This window comes from Puma concolor, chromosome D3, assembly GCF_028749965.1.
Source record: "Puma concolor isolate L17-30 chromosome D3, mPumCon1.1.hap2, whole genome shotgun sequence".
NCBI lineage: Eukaryota > Metazoa > Chordata > Mammalia > Carnivora > Felidae > Puma > Puma concolor.
In genome coordinates this window covers 50,102,639-50,123,757 of record NC_141678.1, presented here as the reverse complement: position 1 = coordinate 50,123,757, position 21,119 = coordinate 50,102,639, and the positions used below count along the sequence as shown (strand labels likewise).

The 21,119-nt window shown below is 37.6% G+C and overlaps 2 long non-coding RNA genes across 2 annotated transcripts in view; both read left to right on the top strand.

Moving 5' to 3' along the window:
- The window catches only part of LOC147575560 (uncharacterized), a 29,491-nt gene extending 10,648 nt beyond the window's left edge, over positions 1-18,843 (top strand). Inside the window, exon 3 of the long non-coding RNA XR_015242512.1 lies at positions 16,139-18,843. This is a non-coding gene — a long non-coding RNA (uncharacterized LOC147575560). The remainder of the gene's footprint in view (positions 1-16,138) is intronic.
- Positions 1-21,119, top strand: part of LOC147575559 (uncharacterized) — a 265,631-nt gene that overhangs the window by 11,562 nt on the left and 232,950 nt on the right. The window lies entirely within an intron of this gene.

The window sequence follows — 21,119 nt, the reverse complement described above, 5'->3', positions numbered from 1 at the left end:
CCTTGATCTCTGTAGCAATAGATTCTCTGCTGCCGTTTATACTGTTTTCAAGCCCAGCGATTAATTTTATGACTATTATTCTAAATTCACTTTGTTATATTGTTTAAATCATTTTTGATCAGTTCATTAGCTGTCGTTATTTCTGGGACTTTTTTTGAGGGGAATTCTTCCCTTTCGTCATTTTGGATAGTCCCTGGGGTTTGTGGCACTGCGGGGCACTTCCCTTGTGCTGTCTTGAATAACTTGCATTGGTGGGCGGGGCCGCAGTCAGACCTGATGTCTGCCCCCAGCCCACCGCTGGGGCCACAGTCAGACTGTTGTGTTCCTTCTCTTTTCCTCTCCTAGGGGCGGGATTCACTGTGGGGTGGCGTGGCCCGTCTGGGCTACTTGCACACTGCCAGGCTTGTGGTGCTGGGGATCTGGCGTATTAGCTGGGGTGGATTGGCAAGGTGCCCAGGGGTGGGAGGGGCAGGCTCAGCTCGCTTTTCCTTCAGAGATCCACTTTGGGAGGGGCCCTGTGGCACCAGGAGGGAGTCAGACCTGCCCGGAGGGATGGATCCGCAGAAGCACAGCATTGGGTGTTTGTGGGCAAGCGAGTTCCCTGGCAGGAACCGGTTCCCTTTAGGATTTTGGCTGGGGGATGGGCGAGGGAGATGGCACTGGCGAGTGCCTTTGTTCCCCGCCAAGCTGGGTTCTGTCATCCGGGGCTCAACAACTCTCCCTCCCATTGTCCTCCAGCCCTCCTGTTCTTTGAGCAGAGCTGTTAGCTTATAACCTTCCAGATGTCAAGTCCCGCTTGCTGTCGGAACACACTCCGTCCGGCCCCTCCGCTTTTGCCAGCCAGACTCGGGTGCTCTGCTTGGCCGGCAGGCTGCCCCTCTGCCCCGGCTCCCTCCCGCCAGTCTGTGGAGCACGCACCGCCTCGCCGCCCTTCCTACCCTCTTCCATGGGCCTCTCGTCTGCGCTTGGCTCCGGAGACTCCGTTCTGGTAGTCTTCTGGCGGTTTTCTGGGTTATTTAGGTGTGGGTGGAATCTAAATGATCAGGATGCGGTGAGCTCAGTGTCCTAGCTGCCATCTTCCCACTCATTAGAATCCTCTATTTGCCACCACTTCCACCTGTAATTTTTTGATTTTTATGAAATAGTTTAATATTTTTAGATTTTAAAATTATTGATGGAATTATTTATTACTGTATAATTTTTCTATGTCCTTATTTTTTATTCACTACTCTGTACCATGACATGTTCCTTGTAATAGGTCCCTTGTACTCAAGGAGAACTCATCCTGAATCGTACGACACATTTTAAATCCTCCAGTGCATCTTTAATCTGATGTTTAATACTGATTTAACTGCAGTCTTTCATAATCTCCCCTCTCTCCCTTTGCATGTCATCCTGTTTTCCAGTTTTGTTTTTAATCAGTTTTCTTTTTCATTTTGTGATTCATGAATTCAATTGAGACTGCCAAAAATATATTTAATGTTTTGTTATCTGTAATGTTTTTCATAGTGTTTCTGAGTATGCCACAGACAAGGTGATTTACTTTGCCTTGTTCAGTGACTTTTCCCCTCATGCCTTGCTTGTTAATGTTTTTCGTTTTGTTTTGTTTTTTTTTTAACTTCATTCTGTTTTCTAACAAGGAGCCATTTCTCCAGAATCACCGTTTGTCAACAACAGAATGTCTATATTTTCCTCATCTACTTGAATGTCTGTCCAATTCCCTCCTCAAACCTACAGCTGAGAAGGTAACCAACCAATGGCTACATCATTTCTGTGGTCTAAATAGCATTAATCTGTGGGCCTGGCTAAGTCAAAAATAGCATCTTCCTCTTCCTCACCACTATGTCTCTGATATTTGGGATCACTAAATGTAAAAACAGACTAACAAAACACTTCAGTGACTGTTAAGCAGTGAAAAATCACCTAGAATTCTTTATGTTCAGGATGTAGGATGCTGGCACTCACTCCCTATTTTGCTATGTTGGTGGTTTTCCAAAAGTTGTACTTTCTAACCCAACACAATAAGAGAAGAGAGAGAAGTTCCAATGGTAATGGCAAGGGAGAAGGCAGTGGGACAGGAGCTTCTATATATTTTGAAAGACAGGAGACTGGGGAGGGACTGGATGCCCTCTGTATATACCCTCAGGCAGGCATAGAATGAGTGGCTACAGGTTTAAGTGAGCCTCAATTTATTTATAGGTTGACAGGCAGTGATAGTTATTTAGCAATAATTTGTGTGTATTAGTGCTTCTTAACTCTTTATAGACACATAACTCACAAGTTAGGAAAAGCTACGTGGTAGTTTATGAGACATAGACCATTTATACTCCTAATTGGGCTGTGAATTCTGTCCTCCATCAAAACCTCTATTCTTTGTTCTATTAAGTATGAGTTCCTTCTTACATATTTAATATTTTCCTCCCTAACCCCTTACTCCTTCTTTTAACAAATCTCCTTAATGTTTTTTATCCTTAAAATGATCAAGGGAACAAGCACACCCACAAACCAACCTAATAACACCTCATACTTACCTTTCTTTCTTCCACAAAAAAACTTCTGAAGAAGTTTATGCCCCTTGCCCTTTTTTCTCCAATTCCCACTATTTTGTAAATTACTTACATTTTGTAGTTTTGCCATAAGTATTCTACTAAAATTACAGTTTGTTTTTTAAAATGATTTCTTGGTGTCTCACCATCACTCCTCCCCACCATCTTCTTTCTGTTTGGCTTCTATGAAACATTTCGTTTCAATGAAGATTTTTTGTTTTTCTGAGGAGGTAGCAGAAATAAGAAAGGACTTTGAAGTTTCATGATAGAAGTTAGAATTCTGGATTGACTTTTTTATCAACAATGTAAACTTTTTTTATGCTTTCTAAGTATCGTTTTCCTCATAGTAAGAAAGATGGGCTAGGTTCTGCTGCATTAACAAATAACTCCCAAATCTTAGTAGTTTGAATTAACCAGTTATTCTCCTTCATGCTGCATGTTCATTACGGCTTGGCTGGGGGCTCTGCTCACAGTAATCATTCAGGCACCCAGGCTGACAGAGGGAGTGTCTACCTTGTGCTTCCTAATCACTGAAGCAGGTGCAAGTGACCTAGAGAGACATACATTATTGATACTCACATTTCAGTGGCTATAGTTAGTTAGATAGCTGAGTCTAATTTCAGTTGGGAACAGTGCCTGGAGTAAAACTGGAAATATTTGCAGAACAGCACTAATGACTACCAAAACCCAGTTGTTTGGGGAACCAAATGAACATCTGCTTGCCCCATTTTAAACTTCTGTTTTGGCTCTTCTTTGTCATACAATTCCAAAATGTGGGTCTTTTCCTTTATTCTTTGCTGCCCTTCCAATTTTCCCTTGTTTACAACCTAAGTGTCTTCCATAACTTCAACCATCACCTCTGTTTTACTGCAAAGTCTTTAAATCAAGCAACAAATTGCCTCTTCCTGGGCATCTTAGCCAGTATACCCATGACTGAATTCTTCATCCTATAAACTTTCCTCCTACTGTGCACTTTTTATTTTAGGTAAGGGGGTCACCATTATCCTAGACTATAAATTGACCTATAAATTTATGCTTTTCCAGATCTCTTCTACTCCCCCAAACCTAAAGTCTTTCCCATTTCCAAATCTGGTTTTGTTTTTTGTTTGCTTTTTTTTTTGTCATCAACGTCTTTCATTGTTTCTGTACTTTAATCCCTATGCCACTATAGTACCTGAGGTTCAGATTAACACACAGTAATGATTGAGTCAACAAAACTAAATAGCAAAAGCAAAACAATACCCGACTCTCTCATGGTTTCCCATTGTTACAGCAGGCTTGGAGGAGACGTCGAAGGTGATGTAAATAGTAAGGAAAGTACAGAATAATTCATGTAAGAGATGATAGGGCCAAAGTGGGGAAGTAGCATTGAGGAGAGAAAGGAAGAGGCAGATGAGGGAAGTTGTCAGTAGATAGAATTGATGGCATTCAAAAACTTATTGGATTGGGGCACCTGGGTGGCTCAGTTGGTTAAGCCTCGACTTTGGCTCAGGTCATGATCTCACAGCTTGTGTGTTTGAGCCCCATGTCTGGCTCTGTGCAGACAGCTCAGAGCCTGGAGCCTGCTTCGGATTCTGTGTCTCTGTCTTTTTCTCTTTGCCCCTCTCCTGTTTGTGTGATTTCTCTCTCTCTCTCTCTCTCTCTCAAAAATAAACATTAAATTTTTTAATTAAAAAAAAAAAACCCAAAGATTTATTGGATTAAAGCAGAATTATTCAACTTTGACATTGGACTCATTTAGGGGACTTTTCCAAAGCCATGGTCTCTATCCTGAGAGAGATATTTGAATTGATTGGGGCTAGCAAATGGGCATCTTCATTTATGAAAACAAATATTATCAAGTAACTCCATAAGTAATGAAGATTGAATATGAGGTACAGAAGAAGTAAAATTGAGGTGCCCACTTTGCTAGCTAGAGGAATGATGAGGACAATTACAGTATAGAAGATAAAGGACAGCTTGGGAATGTATGAGAACGTACTGATTTTGTCCAGTTTGTCAATGGAAATTGGGATGGATCTAAAGCTCACAAGAGAGACTGGGATTGAAAGAAAAAAAATTAGTTCATGAGTATGTAAATGGTATTTTAAGCCAATGAAACTGGATAGGATTTCTCAGGCAGAGAATTTAGTGTAGGAGTGAAGGAGATTATTGTTAACCCTTTGAGAGATAATGACCCTAACAGCAAGTAGAAAGAGAAAAACCAGAGAGGAAGCTTGAAAAAGATGTCTTCTTGGTGAATGAAATATTGTGGGATCGTATAACAGTGTCAAATCTATTTTCTATTGATAAATTGAGAAATTTCATAAATCTTGTGCTTTTAAAAATGGCTGTTATTGGGGCGCCTGGGTGGCGCAGTCGGTTAAGCGTCCGACTTCAGCCAGGTCACGATCTCGCGGTCCGTGAGTTCGAGCCCCGCGTCAGGCTCTGGGCTGATGGCTCAGAGCCTGGAGCCTGTTTCCGATTCTGTGTCTCCCTCTCTCTCTGCCCCTCCCCCGTTCATGCTCTGTCTCTCTCTGTCCCAAAAATAAATAAACGTTGAAAAAAAAAAAAATTTAAAAAAAAAAAAAAAATGGCTGTTATTTTTATGATTTATAGTTTATGCAATTTATAAGTTATTTGGTTAAATGAAACAGAACAGTCTAAAAAATTAGACACTATAATTATGTTTACATTATAATTTTGTGGTGTACAAATTATTACTAGTGGATTATCATAAATGCAAATTTTTCTATCTCACTAGTACTACTGTTTTAATCTCACGTTATTTTATATTTCACAAATTTGGGCATTGTCTCCTGAAGTTGAGCATTGATATTACCATGCCTCAGCAAATTCCACTCTAGGGGAAATCTCCATTAGAGAAAAACTTCTGCATATTTACAAAAGAAACATGTACAAAAAATATCATTAATAGTATTTCTAATAGTAAAAACTGAAAACAACTCAAATGTCCATCTATGAGCGAGTAGATAAATGCATGTTCACACAGTAGAACATTATCAACAGATAAAGCGAATAGATTAAAGCAACAAGTAATAACGTAGAAAATCATAGCAATATAAAATAGGAAAAAAAATGAGTCCCAAAAGATTACATGTAGCATGCTATCCTTTTTATAACATCAAAGAGAACTAAAATAAACTAACAAACGCAGATGCAACAAATTATTTTCAAATGAAAACTAGGAAATGATGAACAGAATTTTGGATGATGACTGTCTTGTATAGTAGAGCCAAGAGGGATGTGCTAATGGAGGCACCATGTAATTAGATGTAAGTCATGCTCCGCATCGTAGCTTTTGTTTTGAAGTGGTGAATTAACACGTGCTTGTTACATTATTCAAAAAACAAATTGAATAACCCATAAAAGCAAGCCAGGTATGGATCAATGATGTCAGTGTCATGGTACAGAGATATAATTCATCTAATACTATACATCTGAGGTTGAATGGAGAAAAAATATTTAAATGAATTGTTTGTAATTGAAGCCTAAAGGATAAGTTGCTAATTGTGCTCTATTGTGATTATTAGATAGTACTTTGTTTTTAGCTGAAAGACAAATTCTCAGTGTGTATGGTCAGAGACAGGGACTAGAACCTTTTGTTCAGAAATGTTACCTTTACTGGATGCAGAATTTTTTTTTTTTAAATAGCTTATGTTGAGATCTAATACAGAAATCACTTGCTTCATCATCTGTTTGCTTGAGTTCAGGAAGAGTTCATTTCAATTTGACTTTTCTTTCTTTCTCTAGATAAGAAAGTGTTCTTGAGGCTCATAAAACATTGTTGAAAAGTGTAAATTCTGAATCTTTCAAGCCAGAGTTTACTTACAAGTTTCCTTTTTCCTTTTTCTTTCCCCGCCCCTTTTTTCTTTTCTCTGCAACTGCGGTGGGAACAGTATTTTTTTCATGCAATGTCATCTTTCACACGTTAGTTAATTGCCCGAGTTTGTAGGAAATTATGTTGATAACAGTGGCCACTCACCCTATATTTAAGCCTTAACTAACTACTGGTCTCTGGGTTCCTGTGTGGTATTTGGAGATTACAAACCTTTTTAGCAACTGGGTATTTTTATTCACCTTTTTATTCAGTACTCAGCACAGGGTGAATTCCTTGTGTGTTTATAGCAGAGTATAAATAAGGAGGTGGTTCAATCAGGAGGCTTTTGTATTTCAATAGGCATGTTATATTCATTTATGTTGAGGAGTGGCACTCACATCACTGGAGGGCTTATTCTTTGTTGATAGTCATTTTGCTGGATTGAAAGCATTTCTATGTTATAGTTTAAAATTATCCATATTCTTCATGTTTGCTTTCCTTGAAAACTTGATTCCCAAGGAAAGAGTGCCTCTTGGCAGTTATTTTACATGCTAACTATGTTGATCCCATCGGAAATTAGATTTGTATTACAAAAAGAAGACATTTATATATAGGGTGGGTATTCAAGATCTTTCTTTGTATATGTTATTATTCAGTTGGTATGCATTAGTAGGGCTTTACTGATTATTAAATATTGCAATTCTTCTGGGGCGCCTGGGTGGCTCAGTTCCTTAAGCATCGAACTTTGGCTCGGGTCATGATTTCGTGGTTCGTGAGTTCGAGCCCTTTATCGGGCTGTCTGCTGTCAGCACAGAACCTACTTTGGATAATCTGTTCCCTTCTCTCTCTGCCCCTCCCCTGCTATCTCTCTCTCAAAAATAAACATTTAAAATATTGAAATTGCTCTAAACTGATTAAATATCCTCTTGCCTGAGACTCAAATACCCCTCCATTTTTCCAGAATCTCCTCTAAGACCTGCTACCAAATGGTTAGCATGTAGCAAACGGGATTTGGTCTTGTTCTATAGCATTGTTTATCATTACAGTCATACTAGCAATCATGTCATTTCTATTAAATAATTTTGACTATCACACCACATATGCCTCTTTCACCAAACAAATAATGGTTTAAATCTTCATAGGAAAACTGAGGACTGCTCAAATTTTCAAGAAGCAATAGCTAATTAGTAAGGTTAATTTAGCTTGATAATTACAATCATGGTGATGAATGTAATACCTAAGGCTTATAAAAATGCATTTTAATAGATGTAAATAATGCCTATCCCATTTTCTACATTATTCAGCAGATGAACACTTGTGTGCATTGTCCAAGAAATACACATTGAGACAAAGGTTCAAGATGACATCTTTTGTTGGGAAGGTACAAGAAACACCAGCATGGAAACAGAGTGAAACAGGGAGGGAGGCAGCCCATGAAGTATCTGTGTTAATACAGAGAGAGAAGTTGAATCCCACAGGGAATCTCTGAGAAAGGTTGAGATGTGTGCTTCAGAATTACCCCACTCAGGCTGAGGGAGTTGAGATATCCATACACACACACTACTGGTTATTGGTTGAGGGCTGATCCTTGGCACTTCTGATCTGTGAGCCCTAGTATAGACCAGCCTTCTAGGAAAACCTTCAGGCACGGAGAACCCACTACTGGCATGTGGAAGTCCTGCTTTCTGAGGGATAAGGATGGAGGGATATGGGCTGGGCACTGACAGGAGCTGCTATAATTACTTCATTATCTTTGGAGTTAGGTTCCATAGTCTGTGGTTCTTGAATTGCTCTTTTAATCTATCCTCATTGAATATCCATTTTGCTATGATAAAGAACTATTTCTTTTTAGCCTTTTAGGGAGAGATGGATTGAAAAGCTTCTTTTAGAAAAGGTCATGTTCCTTAAAATAAAAAGGCTTAGTAAATTTTAAATCTTTGAGGATTTAACTTGCCTTCCAATTTCAAGAGTGCCTCCTATGTTCATGCAAGGCAATATTTATTTCCATCTGTGTAGCCATCAGTGTGTTCAGTGGGTAATGGTCTATACTTTTTTCTCCCAAATATTTAAAGAATAATAGGGTAGGGTTTTCTCTTATGTACCCCACATGTAGATGTTTGCTATGCAGAATTTGTATCATTACAGAAATTGTAATGATAGCAAGTTCAGGCAACCCGACCGTACAATGCCATCGTAAGAAAGCTGTTCTGGTTTAGCTGATGATGATGTACTTTAAAAAAACAAAATAAATGCATTTAATAATGTGCCCAAAGCATTACAATCATTTCAGGAAATCTGGAGAGTACAAAAACACATATAAAAAATAAAAACCACCTATTTTCCAGCAATAACCACTACCATCATTTGTCATGTTGACTTGTATTCTTTCCCTATGTCCATTATGTCCATTTATTTCCATCTGATTATGATTTCCATATCATTAAAATATGTATAAGCACCTTTTGCATTCTAGAACAAAATGCATTTCTCTAGATTAGTAGTTTTTAAACTTTAGTGTGCCTCAGAATCACCTACAGACTTTGATAAAACAAAGATTGCTGGGCCTTATTATTTCTTGGCCTTTTAATTGGGTAGATCTAGGATGGAATCTGAGTATATGCAAATTAGAGAGTCTAACATTTCCAAGTGAGGTTGATGATGTTGATCTGAACACTCTACATATAGAACCAAGTTTTATAAACTTTTTACACATTGGAGTGAAGGTAATTTTCTCTTTGATTAGGGCATGGATACACATGCATGTTTATTTTGTAAAAATTCATCCAGCTCTTTGAATTTTATATGAATTTTACACATCAATAAAACTTCAAAGAAAACTTCAAAAACTTGCTTACAATAACTTAGTAATATTATCTCTATGCATGTGATATAGTTTATTCAGCCATGCCCTTACTTTCATGCTTCTAATGAATATTCGTGTATTCTACTACTAAAATCCTAATATTGTGTTAAGATTTTAGAGAATTTCAAATGTTTTATAGCATTGCAAATATAAGCTAAAAATGGATACAAATATTTTAGGACTGTTGGTACATATTGCCATATTGCTTTCCCAAAATTATAATAATCCATAGTTCAAACAACAGTTATGCAATTTCTGGTTTTATTTGCTGAATGGGTGATTGCTTTCTTTGGCTGATGGTAGTATGGTATGTTTCTTCATTGTTTAGCTATATTTTTAATATCTTAAGCATAAGTAAAATGTGTGAACAATCTATATGATTTTCTTGCGCCATTCTTTCAGAACTATGGGCGATAGCATTCCTTGAAAGATCTAAATTCTTTGAAAACATGTTTCTAGCTTTGCCCTAAGTAAAATGCTGGAGATTGTTTTCTTTTGTATTCTTAATATTAAAGACTGAAAGCTAATATTGTAATTTGAATAGACCCCAACATTTTTTTTAAATTTCAAACCTTTTATTTTGGAATAATTTTAGATTTACAGGAAAATTGTAGAGATAGTACAGAGAATTCCCGTGTACCTCCCATCCAGTTTTAGCTGCCCCTAATGTAGTCGTCTTACAAATCTGTGGTACTTTTTTAGTTTTTTTTTAATTTATTTCAGTTCCTACATTACAATTTTTTTTAAATTTTAAGTTTAAATCCAAGTTAGTTAATGTATAGTGCAATAATTTCAGGAATAGAATTTAGTGATTCATCACTTACACGTAATATGTAGTGCTCATCTCAACAAGTGTCTTCCTTAATGCTCCTCACCTCTTTAGCCCTTCCTGCCAGCAACCCTCAGTTTTTTATATTCGAGTCTCCTATGGTTTGTCTCCTTCTGTTTTTATATTATTTTGCTTCCCTTCCCTTATTTTCATCTATTTGGTATCTTAAATTCCACATATAAAAATCAAATATTTGTCTTTCTCTTACTGACTTAATTTGCTCAGCATAATATACTCTAGTTCCACCCATGTTGTTGCAAATGGTAAGATTTCATTCTTTTTTATTGCTGAGTAATATTCCATTGTTTATATATACCACATCTTCTTTATCCATTAATTCATGGACATTTGGGCTCTTTCCATACTTTGGCTATTATTGATAGTGCTGCTATAAACATTGGGGTGCATGTGCCCCTTTGAATCAGCCTTTTTGTATCCTTTGGATAAATACCTATTGGTGCATTGCTGGGTCATAGAGTAGTTTTTATTTTTTTGAGGGACCTTCATACTGTTCCCCAGAGTGGCTGCACCATTTTGCATTTCCACCAACAGTGCAAAAGGGTTCCTCTTCCTCTACATCCTTGCCAACATCTGTTGTTTCTTGAGTTGTTCATTTTAGCTATTCTGACAGGTATGAGGTGGCTTTGATTTGTATTTCCCTTATGATGAGTGATGTTGAGCATTTTTTCATGTGTCTGTTAGCCATCTGGATGTCTTCTTTGAAAAAGTATCTATGTCTTTTGCACATTTCTTCACTGGATTGTTTTTTTGGGTGTTGAGTTTGATACGTTCTTTATAGATTTTGGATACTGATCCTTTATCTGATATGTCGTTTCCAAATATCTTCTCCCATTCCCTCTATTGCTTTTTAGTTTTACTGATTGTTTCCTTCACTGTGCAGAAGGTTTGTATCTTGATGAGGTCCCAATAGTTCATTTTTGCTTTTGTTTCCCTTGCCTCCGGAGACATGTTGAGTAAGAAGTTGCTGTGGCCAAGGTCAAAGAAGCTGTTGCCTGTTTTCTCCTCTAGAATTTTCTCCAAAGAATGAACAGTTCAGTTTTCCAGGTTCATTCTTCTCCAAAGAATGAACAGTTGTTCAGCTTTCCCAATGCCATTTGCTGAAGAGGGTGTCTTTTTTCCATTGGATATTCTTTCCTGCTTTGTCAAAGATTGGTTGGCCATATGTTAATAGGTCCATTTCTGAGTTGTCTGTTCCATTGATCTATGTGTCTGTTATTGTGCCAGTGCCATACTGTCTTGATGATTACAGCTTTGTTTGGTTTTCTTTTTCAGGATTTCTTTGGCTATTTGAGGTCTTGTCTGGTTCCATACAAATTTTAGGATTGTTTGTTCTAGCTCTGTGAAGAATGCTGGTGTTATTTTGATAAGGATTGCAGCCCAATAACATTTGTTCTCCAGAGTACTCCTTCTGTTGTACTCTGCTCAGAAAAAACTGAGAGACTCTCATTAACTTTTTTCCTTCCTCATTGAAAAGTGAAACCACCATTATGTAACAATCAGGACTGCTATTTATAAGGTAATAGTGTGGAGGAATAGGGTCCTCAGAGTTCCACTAAATATATTTACAACTAAATGTGGTCCTTGGGCACCTGGCTGGTTGGTTGAGCATCCAACTTCAGTTCAGGTCATGGTCTCATGATCTGTGAGTTCCAGCCCTGTGTCCGGCTCTGCACTGACAGCTCAGAGCCTGAAGCCTGCTTCGGATTCTGTGTCTCCCTCTCTCTCTGCCCCTCCCTCACTCATTCTCTCTCTCTCTCCCCCTCCCTCACTCATTCTCTCTCTCTCTCCCCCTCTGCCTCCCTCCCTTTCTTTCTCTCTCTCTCTCTCAGAAATAAACATTAAAAAAAAATTAAAAAAAAACAACTAAATCTGGTCCTTGGGATGTGCGGGTGACTCAGTCAGTTAACCGTCTGACTCTTGATCTCAGCTCAGGTCATGATCTCAGCATTGTGAGATCAAGCCCCATGTTGGGCTCCATGCTGGGTGTGAAGCCTACTTAAATTTAAAAAATATTTTAAAAAATGTGATCTTTACGTTCAGCTCTCATTGAATCACAAGTTTTTAAAACATTCTTTATTGAAAAATAGTCATTACAAATCAGATTTTGTGTTTATCTCTAATGTAGTCAACACAATGCATTATATTGAACAAAAGCCTTCTATATAAATAAATAATCAAGCACATGTATGACTTTCCTTAGATTCTCGAACCTAAATATTAATATACACTGAAAGATATCTAAAGTGCATATAATTTTTCTATGTTCAGGGAAAATTACAAATATGGTAATCAAATATTGACATAGCACTCATTTTTTCTGTATGCAATAAAAACTTCGTACAATTCTGACAAGTAGTCCTTTCTTTCCAAGAGTTAATAGAATAATTTCCAATATTCACCACTATTACCTGTTTCTGTCATGATTAGAGATTTCAGGTAACACTGTTATATGTGTCTGGGCAAGAAGGAACATGGTAAGTAGAATGTGAAAGCGGAACATTTAAGAAACTGACACATGGGTGTTCCATGCATATCTGTTATACAACTACATTAAAACTAAAGCTGAATATTCTTTAACTGGCGCATGCTTCTGGGATAGAAGTATGAAGTTCTGATGGACTGCAGTTGCTGGTTGTGTTTCCTGTATCCTTTCTAAATGTTTGGGAGATGAATAATAGGGGTAAAATTTGAAGAGAAAACAAGACAATTTGCTATGTTCTCCAATTACTGCCTGCTTCTTGCATCCCCCTTTATCTGGATGTTTGCCCTCAACTCTTCCACTATATGAATTTATTAATAAAAGTAAAACATTTTGCATAGAAGTGTATACTTTTTAGGTGATATAGGATTCTGTGTTTTTCAATCTTTCTCTTTAGTCTTTCCATATCATAATTAAAATTTGGCTGGATACTGCCATAAAAATTTGATATAATCTACAATTTTTTTTAATGTTTATTATTGAGAGACAGACACAGAGCATGAGCAGGGGAGGGGCCGAGAGATGGAGAGACACAGAATCCGAAGCAGGGTCCAGGCTCTGAGCTGTCAGCACAGAGCCCGATGTGGGGCTTGAACTCACAAACTGTGAGATCATGACCTGAGCTGAAGTTGGACACTTAGCCGATTGAGCCTGAGCCACCCAGGCACCCCATATATATAATGATCTACAATAATGAAAAGGTAGTGAAATCTGTGTGCGAGAGCTTTCTTGGGGTTTATATCCTCTCCCTTTCTCCCCAGCGGCTAGTTTTATTAGGATTTGGAAAAGGTGGTTCAAATTTTACCATCCCAGAAAGTTTTTGAGAAAAAAGGCAGTAATTTACAATAGTGTATTATACAATACCAAGGTGGCATAAGATATGTAGCAACAGGATGATGTGGTAGAGAATTGCATTATCTCTCACTACCTATCTTTCCATCTGTCTATATATGTATCTATAGATAGATAGGTAGATATAGATATATGCCACAGTTCATCTAAAAGCATCACTGAGCACTTTGCAGCCAATTACTGGTCTTAAATGTCAGCAAGAAGATGTGTTAATTTTTAAGCAAAACCCAAAATGACTTTCCTATCTGAGCATCCAATGAAATTCTGCATCTAAGGGATTTTCTCCCACAAATGCCAAACTGAATATATTTACATATGTTCTTTCTGATATATGAAGAAGTTGGAAATTGCACATGACTTTAAAACAATTTAAGAAATTGCTTTTGCAAGCTGGGTGTTTACATCTGTGTATGATTATTTTAATTTTTTGTTAGGTGATTCTAAAAAATAACCAATAAAAGCTGTTTTTTTTTTTTTTTTTTGTCTGTTACCTAAATAAGTTAGCTTTTAATGCTGATAACTTGGGACTCAAGTTTATGGACATAAAGTATAATGATTATTCTAAACCAAAAATGTAAACCTAAGTGAAATTTGGTACCTCAAATAAAGGAATATTATGTTTAAAAGCGAATAAATCAATTAAATTTTATTGTGTCATTTGTGGCACTTAAATTATTGGGAACTTTTCATTAGACCTATAGAGAACAAGTAGTTATATGGGTCTTTCCCTTTTCTGATTAATTAGCTGGTTAACCACAGCTCAAATTCATAAGCAACGATGGTCTCAACCCCTCTTCACTATAGGAAACCATTTTTCTAAGTTAACTCCTTTGGTATTATGTTCAGAGAACCTTAAACTTCTGTTTCATCATGTACCTTTTAGGTAACCAGACAGTTCACCACATACTTCGTACAAGCTTCTGAATAAAATTTAAAGTGACAACATTCACATGTGAGGAATATATGCCTAGTAACAGTAAAACGTGAGGTTATTCTGGTGCATCTCAGGGACTATTCATATGAAATTATGTAATATGTAATATTCAGAATTGCTTAGTAGCCCAGTGCTACTACTGTCTAATTTTTAAACACTAATCTTTTCCTGCCCAGCCACCTAGGGCCACCCCGTGCAATACCAACCAGTCTATGAATACACAATATTTTTTAAAAATTGTATATAAGTGCCTAATTAAATGGGTACTTTTGCTGATGAGCCAATCAAAGGAAAAAAAACGGAGAAGAGGAGCAGCTGTAAAAAATAAAATAATTAGGGGAGGGTGTGGGTAGGGTAACACGAGAAGAATTTCTTTCGTGCTAGATGCCTCTGATTTCCCTTGTAAGGCAGAAGTACATGAATTTTCCCCACAGTTTTTCATAGTGGAAAAGAACTTCCTCGAATTTGGGACTTATGTTTTGACAGAGTGTGACCAAATAAATCCATCCAGAAATTATTAACCATCCATCATGTGTGAAGACACTGTAAAGGAATAAAAAACCAAGATAATCTACACAGTGCTCCTTTAATATTTTCCTGCAATTATCCTGCTATAGTGGAAACTGCACTATTTAACCTCAACCAGCTTGAAATGAACTTTTAAACTTTGGTACAGATCCTTTCTATTTGTTCTTAATCTCCATTTCTAGTAGGTCAGTTAGTGAATTTATGGTGGAGTGTTGGATCTGGGGGCAAAATCTTCATTTAACATACCTGCTCTATACCCGGCATTGTAATAGCGGCTATGCAGATGATGAAAAGAATTAAGGGTTGAGGCCTTTTCCCTGAATGATGTTAACCGTATAGTCAGAGGTTTTAAGGACTCGGAGCTAAAACAAAATCAACCAAACAAAATGAGAAGCAATAAGTCTGAAAGGGAACAACTTTTCCAACGTGCGGCCTTATTGGTATTGAAATATTCGATGACTAACACAGATCTTACCTTCTTTACATCAAGGGATGGTTTATTCAGATCAATAAACCCACACATTTACAGAAATGATTTGCACAGCAAATATGAAAGACAGCTCCTTAAACATCACCTATTGTGGTGATTGCAACTGGTCCATTAAGAACCTCTGGGTGTGCACATCAGTCATTTCTAAAGTGTTGCTGTTAAAAAGGAGTCACGAGCTAATGCCTCCTGAGATGGAGTGTGCTTGACCTTGTCTGGGCTCAGGCATTCGCTCAGAGGGAGACATGTTGCATTTAGGTAACTGCAGGTGAGGTCTATGTTATGACCAGAAAAGCTGTTATAAAAGAGACCATTTTTTTCTCTGAGGTCCGATATTTTCATGCGCTGATTTTTGAATAAGGTAGGGAGTCTGTTGCTTTTTCTCTTCTGTGGTTTAGCTGACATTTCTAGTGAAGCCCTGAGAACTATATAGGCTTTAGCAATGATAATATTTTGTGTTTCTCATGTCCGAATTTTAAAGCATTTTATTAAGAACATGAGTGCCCTCACTGGGTGAAAATGAAGAGCAGGTTAGTCATAAATCCAAGGGAGGGTACTGCTCACTGGTTCACACTGCTCTCATTCAGTTTTATGATCTCCTGTGCTAGACATATGGCAGCATAATGGTGTCAGGGACTCTCCTTTCATTGTCCTCTTCCTCAAGACAATGTGGCCTCCATTTACAGTGTTTATGAAGTGGGATGAGTCTCTGGGGATACAGGTTCTTTGTTTAATTACAGAGCCAGAGGGTTGTCTGTCTTCTCTGTTGTTGCCTCCAGATGCATCGTTGAAAGACCTTCACGACTGTAGGCATTTTCCTTCGTGAACACACACGTCACCAGGCAGAGCCCCCTGGCAGGTATTGGACATTCCGGGACCAGCATCTCCTATCTCTACACGAAGTGTCTTAAAGATGACATGACATCAGATTTTCTTCCTTATGTTAGAACTTTGAAGGTTGGAGGTGTGAAATCTGGCTTCCCCTAAGGCTCTCGTGTGAGTCTGAGTGTTGGTTTCACAAGCCATCTATGAAAAGGGTGTATGAACAGACTGTACAGATGCTCCGTCTGGCTTCGTTGTGCCAAAGAAATTGAGGGTACTTCTGCCACCAGGTTTTCTATTTTAAGACAGCTTACATATTTTTGCTGGTTTAATTTTTTCAAGATATTTTGTTGTTGTTGTTGATAAATGACCCACACCCTGTGGTCAGTGAGATGAAAAATGGCTCACATATTCCTTTTTAGCCAGACATCTCAGATGTGTGAAAGACATGAAATCCTCAATGAAGTCATATTTTCACGTGGTAAAACATTTTAAAATTTGATTTGAATATTGAAAATAAATGAGATTAATATCTTAGTCTTTAAAATGTCTTAATTTAAATGAAATTGACTCACTTCTCCTCTCCTCTCCCCCAGCTCCCTCTCCTAGGGATCACATGCCAATGAGACCCTGGCTCCCTGGACCACACAGTTTGAGATGCTGATGTACCACAGTGAGACTAGTATAAGGGCACATGTCTGGCCCTCTGTAATTCTGGGATCCAAGTCCCATCAGTTTCCCTTTCTCTTTTTGGGCATTTTCGGTGTTTAAGATCACTCATGAGCTAGCCCTCAACTTGTTTGTGACTCTCAACATTTTCCTCCCTATGGTTTTCTTTCTTGTGCCTTCTCTGTCACATATGTGGGCTGGACCTGCCTGCTGTTCTGGCCCTGTGTCCCTTCTTTACCTCAGTAGGTTCCAACAGTCACCCCCAAGAGAGGTCCTGGCCAGGATCTGATATAGGTGGGCAGTGAGGCAGTTCTGACCCAATGCTTTATATTAGTTTTTTAGATTTTAATCACAGCTCAGTGGTACTTCATTTTCCCAGAGTTCAAATATTAGTCCATGAGAAAACAGAAAGCTCTAATAAGAATCGCTCTTTCCTTTGGAAATGGGTCCATACTGCCCTGGACCGAACTTCTTCCTTTGGAGAGAAAACCTCGTCTTCCAAACATATCTTGAACATGTCAGAATAGAATGAACATAGGTGTCTTGACAGTGGTGGCCCTGATCCCTTAACATTGATGGGTTAAAGCTAGTAAATAAAATTTGAAAAATCCTTATAAACAATAACAATCGTTATTAATGTTGCCAGATTATTTTTTTAAGTTTGTTTATTTTGAGGAAGAGAGAGAGGGAGAGAGAGAAAATCCCAAGCAGGGTCTTGCTGGCAGCCCAGAGCCTGATGCAGGGCTCAATCCCACGAACTGTGAGATCATGAGCTGAAATCAAGGGTTGGTTGCTTAACTGAGCCACCCAGGCACCCCAATGTTGCTATATTCTTAATTTAAAAATCTCTTTTTCACTCTCCTGAACTCTGATCCAGTCCTCATATTCCAAAATACGCAACTTGTGGTATTATTTGTAAAGATGTTCATTGTAAACCCCAATGGCTGAGCCACTTGAATACCCTGTCATTGCAAGGTAGGGAGGCAATAGGCTCATGAGAAAAAATACACTTCTGCAAAAAGTTGGGGCACCACACTGCTAAATTCTTTGAAACTCTGGCACCATTAAAAAAGTTCTGTATTGCATATATGAAATTTGCTAAAAGAGTAAATCTTAAAAGTTCTCATCACAAGAAAAAAATTTTGTACTTATGTATGGTAACAGATGTTAACTACACTTATTGTGATAAGTTTGCAATGTGTACAAATAACTGAATTATGTTGTATACTTGAAGCTAATATGTTATATGTCAATTATACCTCAACATAATTTTTAAAAAAAATTTCTGGACATTTAGTGATTCAGATGGAATTGAAAGAAAATTCAGTCAAAGCCTAGAGTAAAATCAAGTGCCTATTAGCCTGAGAGGAATAATTAATAGGAATTAATGCAGAAGGGACCTAAACTAGGTGACCTTATTTATCTATTTATACAGCTATATGTTTTTAAATAAGTATAAAAATAATGTAAAAAATATATGCATGTATATATAACATTTATTATGTGTGTGTGTGTGTGTGTGTGTAGGTGTGTGTATAGGTAGTTGATAGATGCTTTGCTAGTTTTTAAAATAGAGGGCAAAATTCAGAAAAAAAAATACATGGTAATCCCAAAGTTATGGGAAAACCTGACTGAGACATTGGTTATAAGATAGACACTAGTACTCCCCTTTTAGCAAAAAGGTCAATAGACAAAGCCCCTAGTTAAAAAGAGATCCTGTATGTAAATTTTTCAGCAGAGACTGCTCACTTCCAACATCTGTTCTTATCCTCTTCCTGAAGTATAAAACCTCTGAATTTTAGCTAGGTGCATGGCCTCCTAAAATAGATTACGTCTGCCAGCCTCATTTGAGGCTAGTTGTGGCCTAAAAATATAAACAGAAATGTCATATGTGATTTCCAGAAAATAAACTTTAAAAGAGAGGGTGATTAATACCAGAATATATAAAAAAACCCCTACAACTAACAACAACAAAAAATAACCTGATTTAAAAAAAAAATAGGGGTGCCTGGGTGGCGCAGTCGGTTAAGCGTCTGACTTCAGCCAGGTCACGATCTCGCGGTCCGTGAGTTCGAGCCCCGCGTCAGGCTCTGGGCTGATGGCTCGGAGCCTGGAGCCTGTTTCCAATTCTGTGTCTCCCTCTCTCTCTGCCCCTCCCCCGTTCATGCTCTGTCTCTCTCTGTCCCCAAAAAAATAAATAAACGTTGAAAAAAAAATTAAAAAAAAAAGGCAAAGGACTAGAATACACATTTCTCCAAAGAAGATATACAAATGGCCAATGTGTACATGAAAAGATGTTTAACATCACCAATCATTAGGGAAATGTAAATCAAAGCCACAGTAACATACCAGAATATACCCTTTAGAATGGCTATTATTTAAAAAACAAAAATCCAGCAAATAACAAGTGTTAGCAAGGATGTGAAAAAATTAGAAACCTTGTGCATCACTGATGGGAATGTAATGTGGTGCAGCCACCATGAAAAATAGTATGTCAATTTCTCAAAAAAAATTAGGTGTAGAATCATCATATGACCTAGCAATTTCAATTCCACTTCCAGATTCTATATAATATATATAGTCTCAAATATATATATATGTGTATATATGATATCATAATATCTATAACATCATATATATAGTAATATATATCCCCCCAAAAATTGAAAGCAGGGACTCAAACACATATTTGCACACACGTTTATAGCAGCATTATTGACAATAGAAAGATTGAAGCACCCCAGTTGCTCAATAGATGAATGGACATGCTAAATGAAATAAGCCAGTCACAAAAGGACAGATACTGTATGATTCCACTTATGTGAGGTATGTTAAAGTAGTCAAATTCATGGAGACAGCAAAATAGAGGTTACCAAGGGCTGAGGGAAGAGGAGGAAGTGGAATGTTCATTGATTAATGGGTACAGACTTTCAGTTTGGGAACATGAAAAAGTTATGGTAGTGGATGGTGGTGATGGTTGGGGAACAATGTGATTGTACTTATGCCACTGAACTGTTCACATAAAATGGTTAGAATGATAAATTTTGTTATGTATGTTTTCTCACACACACAAACATGCATACACAAATGTGCGTGCGTGTCAAAGATGTAAAAGGGAGGGCGTGTGCTTCTGTTCCTTTCTTTCTTTCTTCAGCTGGAATGTAAACCTAGTGAGTGGGAATTGAGCAGACATCCGGGATTGTAAGTAGAAGCCACAGGTTGAAGTTGGTGGAGCAACAGGACGCGAGGGGTCTGGGTTTCATCACCACAGAGCGGCCATCCCAGTACCGGGCAACTCACTTTTAGATTTTACATGAGTGAGAAACGCTATCTTGTTTGGGCCACTAGTATTTATCTACCACTCTTTGCTGAATTTCATCCTATTTTAACCACTTAATACTGATTTGCTTTGCTCTAACTGAATGCCCTTCAAATTTTCGACCAGAAGATTTGATCTGTGCTTTACATAGAAGCACACTATTATCCACTATGACTGTGACCAACATGAGCAAATAAATCCACCAGCAATAAGTCATAAAAACGATGATTATCATTCTCCTTCACAAAGAGGAGGTGTAATAAACCAGGTAAGAATGTATAATTTTAATCTAAGTTTCTCTTGAGCTTCTCTGTGTTTTGAGTAGATTGTTTATGTAATTGGGCTCCGTCCCTTGTAATTTTAGTTCATTCTTCTGGGATGTTAGCAGTCCGGCCATCCTGGCATCATTCATTGCTTAATTCTCTCAATTTTGTGGTTAAGGTGTTCATAAAAATTATTAAATGATACTAGAGTCAGTGTCAAATCTTCAGAAGAACATTTGAATTTCCAGGCAGTTGGAGGCCAACCAAGAGATTGCTCATTTGGGGGCAACAAAAGCGGGCACCTTGAAAACAAAGACAAAAAATAAAACCCAGTTCTTTGGACAATTTGTCCTCAGATCATTACTTAAAGTAGATTTTAAAAATTAGATAGCATGTATTATGATTCATACAAGTTATAAGGCATTTTATGGAGTGCTTGATAGACTATCCATTAACTATTATATTCAAACCCACAATAACTTAAAATTGTATCATTGTTTAATTCTGGAGGAAACAAGTTTCAGACTCTAAACTCCTTGAAGTTTGGGGCTGAAGACAGTCATTTGCACATAATCATGACCATGTCTATAGCTTTGGAGTGTAATTATTATGCGTAAAATACAAATACTAATATCTAGTAGAGAAAAAAATCCCTATGTCTTTTCTGTGTAAATATTTGTTTCTCTA